Source organism: Mustela nigripes, chromosome 3 (genome assembly GCF_022355385.1).
Source record: "Mustela nigripes isolate SB6536 chromosome 3, MUSNIG.SB6536, whole genome shotgun sequence".
NCBI classification, from domain to species: Eukaryota; Metazoa; Chordata; class Mammalia; order Carnivora; family Mustelidae; genus Mustela; species Mustela nigripes.
Genome location: NC_081559.1, coordinates 140954237 through 140965536, shown reverse-complemented (window position 1 = coordinate 140965536; position 11300 = coordinate 140954237).

Here is an 11300-nt window from a genome sequence, read left to right as displayed (position 1 = left end):
TGTGTAAATATGTGCACTTTTAGAAGTAAGAGACCAACTTCATCAAAAGGGGAAAAGGGAAGCCAAAATGGACAAGATGGGGGGGGTGGGGATGACAAGCATTAACTAAATGTGGCTCTGGGGATTTAAGTAACTCTACTCAACCTCTGCCCCAGTGCAAACCAGCCAGCTGACTGTCTCTTAAAGGTCCCTTCTCCTCAACATGGGCGTCTGAAGCAGAGCATAATTGGTGAAGTGGCCCAGATAAAGCTTTTCAGATAAATATGGCTTATCAATCGGGCAAGCCCACTTTTTTTTTTTTTATCCCAGTGTAGTACATATTTTATTTTTGAACCCTTCATTTCCTATATTATTAAATGTCTCTAAATTTATTTTAATGGGGGGAAAGGATCACCAAAACCCATTTTACTCCAAGAACATTGCATTCTTCAATCAGAAGGAAGCAGTATTTTTTCCAACTATTACTAAATGTGAATCTCCTCAGACTTCAAAGGAGAAGGGAAAAGGAAGCCTTTCCATTTAGCATAAATATCGCAACCCTTTAGGTTAAGTTAGAACCTAAGTTCCAGTTACATAGTTCTTGTTATGTATACTATGGAGTTTACAGAGTAGATACTCGTTATAACCTCTCCTCTCGTTTCCTCTGAGAACACACAGCCAATCAGAGTCAACAGTAGCATAACAGACCTCAGGAAAAGAGGTCAGGCTTTGAGGTAAAGTGCTATTCACTCTTGGACCATGCAAGGAGCTCTTTATTCCCGTTCTTATTGGCATCAGTCCCCCTTACTAGAGTAAGAACAAAGCCAAGTGCTCGCGTGAGGTTTATGAATAAATCAGAGGTGAGCCACTGTAAGTGCTGCCCATGATTTCCTTGTTGACAGTGAGCACTTAAACAGGCTTCTATGACTAGCGACTTCTGGCAAATCATAATGATTCCTAATCTGCACCCTGCTTCATTTCAAGAACTAAATGACCCACCCCATTTTTTCTGCAAGTTTTCACCTTTCAAGCAATTCTTGTCTATCTCAAGCAGCTTAACATTACAATCCCAGAACAGTCAGCTTGTGCTGTGGTCATCACAGAAACGGTACCAACTGAAAAATCTTCCTTTGCTTGGAAAAATTCCACAAATAAAAAAAAAAAATCTCCAGCATTGCAGAAATTATTTTCATATTAATATTATAGGATCTTTGGATATGGGAGCAGCTAAGCCAACTAAGGTAAAAAATGCTAAATGATTTGCTAAAGGGCACATACACATTAGAGCTGAACAACTAGGTGCTGTAGTTATGTGATATTTCCCAGAATTTCTCTGAGTTGCAGTTTCCTTACGGGTTAAACGAGGTGATTATGCTATATCCCTTCTGACTACAGCGATCTATGGTTCTAATATAAAAACCCATTTAGATTGCGCTGAAGATAGTTTTCCCTATGGAGTTTTCCAAGACAAACCCAGATGTTTTTAAGGCTGTATATTTCTTTTCAGTACCTAGATTTCAAGAATAGAGGAAGATTTCGGTAGAATAGTAAATTGAAGTTTTCATTTTTTTTTAAGATTTTATTTATTTATTTGTCAGAGAGAGAGAGCGCGCGCGCACAAATAGGCAGAGTGGCAGGCTGAGGCAGAGAGAGAAGCAGGCTCCCTGCTGAGCAAGGAGTCCGATGCAGGACTCGATCCCAGGGTCCTGGGATCATGACCTGAGCCGAAAGCAGTGGCTTAACCCACTGAGCCACTCAGGTGTCCTTAAACTGAAGTTTTCTATTTATATTTTTAATTAACTATTATTCTTTTTTCATCCATTCAACAGATATTTTGTTGAGCACCAAAGATTTGCCCATAACGTCTGTCACAATACAGTGATTAAACAGATACAGCTGCTGCCCTCATGGAGGCTAAAGTTTATTTGAAGAAACACTTAAACAAGCATCGTGAAAAATGCTTAGATGTCAACTGTTTTTCTTTCATTAAAATATATTATTAGCCTATCAGTATTCAATAAATGCTTTGCTTTACATCAGTATATTTCAAGTGAATTGTCAAGTCCCAGGCCACTCATAAATGACCAGAACACGGGTGAGGCGCACACTTTTATTTTTAGGAAAATTTTAACAAAGATTATGAAACACACATATTAAGCAAAAATGAAACACGAAGCTGCGAAGTTACAATCCAAGTACACTTACATTTCCCATAAAAATACAAATAGTTTTAAATGTGCATCTTACATGTATAACAATGGGAAATTATTACAAATTTCAAAAAAGAAGATCCATAACAGAAACAATTCATTTCTAGGTAGTCCAAAAATTGTATTATAAATTTATTAACCTTTGTCATGAATCTTATCTTTGAACTTGGGTACTCCTCCAATGAATAATGATTATTATTAAAAAAAGGATTGTGATCTCCTCCAAGAGATAAGCCAAGGAGTCTCATAAATTGGCTATAAAATCCCTCAAGAAAACTTAAAGGTTGTACAGCATTACTGGATTATTAATAACTGGATCTCTTCTCTAAATTGGTATAAATCTTGATCAACAGGGGGCCATGTAACAGTATCCATACTCCTTTTGCTGTGTATCAAAATATCATAATACCAAAAATCTGGAAAGGTATTTCTATTGCATCTAATCCAGTTTGGGGAAATCCTGTAATTCTAAGGCTTTCAAACAGACTGGGTCAACAAGACTTAAATAAGCGTTGTGGTATCGTCTATGATTGCATATAATGGACAGTCTGGAATCTGGAGTTCATGTAGTTAGACCAAGGTCTGAATTATTTAAAAACTATTCCTGTTCTAATTTGCTTCTTAGAAAAAGACCCAGAAATGCATTAAACGTCTAAAAGCCCTTGAAACCAAAACAACTCACGATGACGGAGGGGCAGATAATGAGGTAAGGACTAGCCACAAAGATGCCATCCAGGTATATCAATAAGAATATACCCTTTTTGCAAACACATTTCCTAATTTCTGTTTCTGTTGTAAGAGAGAGGGGCATCCCTACTCAAAAGATCTATGTTGACTTGCTTGACCAAATGCTCTTTAGTTGGGTACTACATAAACCAGCTACTGAATATAAGGAAAAAGGGAACACAGGGTATCAGGCCCTGTCATATTTACTTATTTTAATGTTCACAACACTTTAGTGTTCTGTAATCTCTACAACAACTTTAAGATACAAATGAGGAAGCTGAAGCTTACAAAGATTACATCCATAATAAGAATTTAACTCAGGTGTCTAGTAGCTCTAACACAATTCCTACTGGTCCTTGATTTGTCAAAAATGGAGTAGATTTTCAAATATCTAAAGTTTAAACTAAAGTAAACTCATTTAAAAAGGAGGTCAAGCTCTTAAAAATGCAGTCAAGATTCACATACTTGAATTAGGAATACCATACTCAATCTTTCTCTTTTGGCTATAAGAACTTCTCAGAGAACTTGGGAGGTAGTAAATTTCTATTCCTGTCTTTAAATGCAAAAATAAAAAAATAAAAACAAATTTAAAAAAAGGAATCCAAAGTAAATAGAATCAAAAGAATGTCTGCCTTTTACTGTGTCATTCTTTCTTTGCACTATGCTACCTTTACAACATCACAGCATTGTCTTCATTTGCTTTCCCTACATAGAAGAGAAATCTTAATCTTCATAACACCATGTTCATGATTATTAAGAATACAATTTAACTGACTGAGATCCTTGGTACTTTTATAAATCATAAACTCTTCTCGACCATTCAACGCAACTAGTCTGACCTCCTAAATAACCCCAAAATATGTATACTGTCACAGTGATAAGATGCCATTCAGATTGTACTCATTCCCTTTTCGTAGTAGAGAACTCTTCTCTCAGAAGAAAGAGTACCACTGTTGGATTACCAACATTTTCCTTTTCTTCTCTATTTCCACCACCATATTCAGTTACATAACAAACCCTTTTCCAACCAGCCAATATAAATGTGTGACCACTAGTCCTTGAATTGGGATATCTGAGTTTTGTCCTGACATTTCCTTAGCTTGCTTGGTAACTCAATGGTTATTTCTCCTGAATTCAATATCTCATATTTTACAATGAGCTGGCTGAACTGAATTAACTCTAGGGTATTGTCAGGCTTTAGCATGTTGATAGTTTCCCTTACAAACCTACCTGCTTTTTTTCTGTTGTGACCATGTTGGTCAGTTCTCAGAAAATGAAAGGAATTTAGTCTACAGAGGGAAAATTTCACAGGCTACCCCTATGGGTACATCTAAAGAGGAAAGAGAGACACAAACATGGAAAAAGGGTCGGGTTGTGTGCGTATGTGTCTTTACACACCCTCCTATGTGGTATATACTAAACCAAAAGAGATGACTCGTTCTCGAGTAAGTAGTGGGCTCAGAAAATTGAGGTATTACTTGCATTATTCCTAACCTTATGGAAAAAAAGGACTAAGAACTGTATTTTAGAGAATCCACATTAATAAAGCCTTTCAGGTTTAATTAAGGTACTTTGGGAAATAATTGGGCTTCCTCAATTTATTCTTCCAGGCAGATGAATTTCAAGATTCTCCTTAAACTTCCCTCTTACAAAGATTTGTTTTGTTTTGTTTTTAACAATATAACCAGGTGGCACACACCAGCTCATATTTTTTTGTATTTTAACCATTGTTAAAGCTAAGGATTTCCTTTCTTCTTTACAGTGAAGGAAAATAATTTTATGGACAGTTATAAAATGCATATTTTAACCCAAAAGTCAATTTTCCCTGGTTAAAATGATTTAGATCTGAGTAAATACTCGCAGAACGATTTCTGTTTTTATTGCTAGAACACACTGGAACCTATAAACTTTGTCTTCAGAGGTATGTGCTAGAGTGGGCACTGTTCAGAAATTACCAACTGTGCTCTGTCATATCCTTAGGACAAGCAAACATGAGAAATGACCGATCATCTACATCCATGATGCTAGTGTATGAACTCCTGACCTGAATGACTAAAACACCTACTCAGGACTTGTCTTGGACCATCAGGGCATTATGACATATTAACCAAGTCAAGCCACCCAAATTCTCCAATGCTGTTTGTTTATTTTTTCAATTTCTAGAATGTTTAAGTGGCTAATTATATCAGAGATAAGATGCTTGCAAATAGGACTTTAGTGTCAAAGCCATTTTTAAGTTGTGTTGCATACATTCAAAAGTGCTTGAAAATGGCAAATACATTATTTTACTCACAAATCTTTGAGAGTAGGGGAGTGAGAGCAGCCATCCCTGGACTGAGGATTGTATGTCAAACGTGAAACTATATCAAACTTTCAAGGCAACTTGTGAACCTCTGAAACTAGGGAATTAACAGAACATCAAATCCAGTAAGATCACAGGGGCACAATCCTTATGCAAGAAAATAATGCCATTGAGCCCTCATTAAAAGACCATTTCATCCTTAGCCATCAAAGAATGCGAGTGCACTAAGATCTTGGTTATATCATCAGGGATAACTAAAACAAGTGCCAAGAGAAACTGTGCACTTTTAGTTCTCACATGTGTCCATCTGTTCACATATAAACATATATTCCGCTTTCTGTCTGATTCCTAAAATCTTGATATCAGAATACCCTGGGCTTTTGCCCATTTCCTAAGAATGCAGACATCACATAAGCTACTATTAACCCATGTGTGATCCACTTCCATGGTGGCTGGAAAGCTGCCAGTTACAACACATGGTGCTTGGTTAACAATGTCTTAAAATATAAATGAATTTATTTTTTAAATTAACACATTTTTCTTATGGAAATACCTTAATAAGCCTTTCTGCATGTAAAATAGCCTCCATGTGGATTTTTTTTTGTTCTTTTAAGACTTTTTGCAAGCATATCATAAAGTTAATCATAAAAGTTTCTGAAACAATCCAGAATTTCTTGACAAATTTTTAAAGGGACTCCAGTAAAGAATTTTGGTGACTTTATATAACCAAGATCAAACACTTTTCCTTTACAATATTCTGTACTCAAGAGGCAACCCTTATACTTTAATTTACGTGAAAACACTTCTGATTTCCCAAGTTTCCATGTAACATTCTTAATAGCACCTCAGAAACTGAACTGCGAAAGTGATGAGGCAAACAGAAGTTCTACACTCTAGGAACAAAACAAGTTAGGTTAATATCTGGTGGAATCTTTCAATCCTGCTCTGGGGCAGCCTTCAGGGGCTCATCTGTTGTGACCTCAGACTGGAAAGAGATTGTTTAAAATGTATACTGTAAATAATTATCCACACTGCATTTGATTTACATATGTACAAAAGAATCAATTCCCACCTTTGAAAGTGTCTTAACACTTAGGGTATTTTAACTCCCCTAATTATGGTTGAAGAAACATCATTGAGAGCCCGACTATGTTGTCAACTGGTAGGTAACCAGTTAACAGCTCTAACTAGTGACAAGAGAAAACCTTACTGCCAATGTCTCCAAAAATGAACATACAGTATTCAGACACTTTGTAAAAGACTGGTCTCAAAATGAAATGCACAATACACCTACATAGCAACATAAAGTTGCATTAAATCCTAAGAAAAATAACTGTATTCTCTTTGACTAACCCCTCCCAACCACAAAAGCTAATGGGCCACTTAGCACACTTAACATTGCCAAAAGTCAGGATACTCAACTCTTTCCCAAAAGAAGTGTTCCACCAACTGAGACAACTATTTATAGCCTATGGGGGGCGGGCAGAGGAATACCATATAATTCCATCCTTAACTAAATTAAATATCCACACCATACTCTTGGCCTCCTCTGAAATAACCGTTTTTGACAGCAAAGTGCTGGGAATTCTCGATACCCAATAGTCAATATTTGGCTAGCCTAGCATGTTTCTGAAAACTCTTCTGCATACAAGCCTCTGTTTATCATCCTCTCGCGGCACCATTGTCATACATATTGCTTCCCGGTGATGATGAAAACTCAGGGCATCTTATAAGTTGCTGAAATCTGAGCCCCTGCTTGTTTTCTCAAGTCTTGGACAAACATCACTTTAGAGAGAGCAGAGCATGGGCATAAAGAGGGGCCTGCATTTTCATCTTCCTTTCATCTTAGTCATTCAGTCAGCCGTTCAGAACCCTATTCAACAGAGCTTTTCATTATGCAAAAAAATGCTAATCCTTTTCCGATGCTTTCACACTTGTATAAACCCCCATTCCTTCAACTGAAAAGCAATTATATCAGTTTACCTTTCTGTCAAAAACAGGATTAATATTCCAATAACAGAATCCCCTTTCTTTTCCTATCTTTTAGCTTTAGGAAACTAGAGATTATTAGTAGAGGCATTCTTAGAACAAGAATACATTATTTTAAATATGATGGTGTTGACCAATGAATGGAAAAAGGAGAATGATCAGAAGAAGAAAAAGTCCCCCAGTCTACTGCAGAAACTCTTTTCTGTGACAGAACTGACCTTCCCTTTGCAGATGCCCAAAGAGACTGAGACTCACTCTGCTCTATTAATCAGAAACAAATTATGAAAGAATGTAGTTGGACTGGTTGACACTATCCTGTCTTGGGAGACTCAGTAACAGCCTAGTAACAATGTCCTCTTCATGGGTAATGAACAGCCATGACAAATGGGGCAGAGAAACTATTTATTTGCATATGCAAATTCTCACACAAGGGAAACATGTACAAACAAGTGTCATTGTAAGGTGGATTAGGCAAACAACGCTTTCTTTTTAGGACATTCTGCAGCCCAGAACATTAGTCAGCACAATTAAACCAGTCTCCATGGAGACTAATGAAATTTCACCATGGTATGAGTTAAATTAGATAGCTAGTTATGTGTTTCCACAATCCAACTTGAAATCCATTATTGTTTCAGAACAATACAGCAATTGTGCCTAGCTGATCTTTGCCAGCTCAACAAGCTCCTAAGTTGACAATTTGCATATGTTAATATAATTAAGCACTAATTACATGAAACTTGTACATATTCACATGCACTTTCCCTGGGCGCTTTTCAGTTTGAACCTTGGCCAAGTCTTTAACCCTTAGAATGGTCTTAGAGGATAAAAACTCTGCCTGTGGGTAGAGCCCCTAGGCAGACACAGAAAGGCTCCTCATTTATAAACACAAAGCTTAACCTGGCTTCTCATATTTCTAGCAACAATGACAGAAAATATTTTGTGAGTGTGGTAGGGACCAGGATGAGGGAAAACCAGGGTGTGTATTGGGGTGGGGGGTCAGTCTTTAAAGACTTAGACTTAATAATGAATATCTTCTCATAGGAAAGCAATAACATTCATTTCAAGAAAATGTTAAGAATTTGCTCTCACTGACATTGTGGGACCTTGGGAGATGAAAATGGTTTGACAACAGCAAAAATAACAAGTAGAAAAGGAAAAGGGTGCATCAGCACCTAATGAGCTTTACATAAATATATGCAGAGGCAATTAAGCAATGTTAATTACTATGACAGCAGTTAATTGAATATAATTAGATATTTTAAGCCACTGAATAAAGCATAGTTAAGATTAATTTTATTGAGATTAATTGTAAATAAGGATAGATTAACTCTATGTTTTGACAGGCATAAAAAGTAGTTCTGCAAATTAAGCAGGAGCGTGGCCACCAGTCCAAAAATCATATATTATTTTAATGTCACACCTCAGAATCATCCCCTCAATAAACATGACTTTTCAAACCCAAACAGACAGGAATCTTGAAGAAAAACAAACAGCTTGCAGAGATTAAAGAGCCTTTTGTCCTTTTTCATGTGCATTTCTTTTAACAGACTAAATTAAGCGAGTCTGGTGTACGTTTTTTAGGAAGGAACATTTCACACTGAATGGAAAAAATGTTCTATCACATATGAAATTCGTGCAGCTGTGCGGAACTTGGTCCAGATGGTTTTAGACTATAAACCACCACCAAATGATAGACAGTAGGCCTTCCCAAGACTATGTGATAAAGTCACAATCTTTTATTTTGACCTCCCAAATTTCTGCTTTGTATTATTTCCAATCAAATCACATATTTTCTTTTACAAATGTGTTTCTCCATGACGGTTAAAAGAAACATTGTGCCTACTTAGTACTAGAAATAAATGTAAAATGAATTGGAGAAGGCCTCCAGTAACAGATATCAGCTAAATCATTCGCCACAGAATGCAATGATAGCTACGACAACAACGTATGCACATGACAACACTTGATTATTACTCAAAAACAATGGTTTCTAGAAATATTTCTTAGGGAAATATTGCTAAATGAAAAGCCCTCCCAAATACTTCCACACCAAGCAAATTCATGCATACTCTTTAAGGAAATTAACACAGTCCTCAAGAATGCTGAACAAATCACTAATAAGAAAGGAACTTCCATTGATTTTGAAATAAATCAATAGGTGATTAACATAATATTTTTAAAGGAGCAGAATGTGTGTGTGTCTTTATTGCATAAACATATATATTATATTTCCAATACCCCTTAGCTCTTAATCGAACTAGGGCTTTATGCTATTGAGCATGTCTCTATACTACCTCACAACTTCTTTAGGATGCCCTTAGTCTTTATAACGAAAATCCTAAAATGGTCTGTGAAACAAGACTACGACAAGCCATTCTGCAGTGAAAGATTTTAAATCATCCAGCCTCTTCTAATAGACTTGAGACTTATTGAGGTAGAAACCATAAAAAATGAAGAAGGGAAATTTAATCCCTGAAATATTGATTTGCACATTAATATCATATAGGCAGAGGGCAATTTGGCTTCGTGGAAATGACACATTGTCGACCCTTGGTGAAGTCAGAGCCAATCTAACTGCTGAACATGTCTGAATCTCAAGAGTTATTAAGGGCTTCCCTTCTTGCCTTTATGACTTTTCTTCAGCCTACCAATGCAATCTTAAATGTATTATCTTTAAGAAATAATTGTAAAACCTCAGGGGTTTTCCAGTTAATGGAAGGGAGGCCAAACCACATCAGATTCTGAAATGCAACATTAAACCCTTGCAATCAACAAAACCACCTCAATTCTCATCCATCCAGTGGAGGATCTAATATTGTTATTAGAGATAATCAAATTTCATTGTGTAAATTTAGGCTCATGGTCAGAATGAAAGCAGTAAATTCTGCAATATTAAACAGCGATTTTCTCAGCATCTTTTATGCTTTCCTTTGCTGGTGCAGCATCTTTTAAAATAATCCAACTAGGTCAAAATTAATGAACAGATTTGGGCTCATTTCCTAAAAACTGTGAAAGATTGCAATAGACCTGAACCATGTTTCCTTCATTTTTAACTTTCAGTGGCAACTTTCACTTCCTAGACCCACAGTCCACTCTCCCTGTCCTAACCCCACAGTTGGTGCTATTGCTTTGACTTACACAGCTGGTTTACCTGACCTTTCTTTGTTCCTTAGGTACATTTCACTTTTCAGATTTATGGTATTTCACCCATATTTCATTGGCTCTATCTTCACTGCCATAAAAAAGAGAACACTTAAATATTGAGTTTACTTTTTTAAATCCAAAAGCAACCAACTATTGAATAAATACACAGTGATGCTCTCTCCTCAGTTTATGCCATAAATATTAAAACCATTTAAAAAAATAACTCTATAAACCTATGATCCCCACACTGAAGCCAGGTGCAAGAGGTTAAAACAGCTGGCTAGCCATCTTTTATTTTTGTGTGCCTTCCTGCTGATTGAAACCGCAAACACTGAAAACTATCAAATATTCCCTTAAGGATTTCCTTTTTTTAAGAAGAGGAAGGAAAAAAGAAAAACCTTCATTTTCTATAATATGCTCCTTTGTGGAGAAAAAAAAAAAAAACTCTAAAACACAATCAGTCACAGAGGTAGTGAAATAATTCAAATATCTCCTTTCTGTTGTATTTAAACCATCATTTCCCACAACTTCTATATACAATTGTTTTTAATTCTTCAGTTAGAAAAGAGAAGAGAGAAAGAGAGAAAGAAAGAAAGTCTGAGCTTGCTCTGTCAGTTTTGCCAGTAAATATAAAGTAAAACAAATGTTGATGGCACCGAGAGTGTTACATACCCGGGCTGTGTTTTTGCATTGCTCTCAATGGAAGCGATCGATGCCTGTGTCACTGTCGCGTCCCAATCGCAGCCAAGTCTCAGCCTTAATCTAAGCAACACCCGAAAAGGCAGCGGCAGCCGCAGCCTCTCCCTGACTCTTCCATCCATCCACCCAACTAAAAATATAATACTACATATGAGCTTTAACCACTCCACGTTTATAGGGATCAAGCCACTGAAAATCCAGGAGAACACAATAAAAAAAAAAAAAAAAAAAAAAAAAAAAAAAAAAAAAAA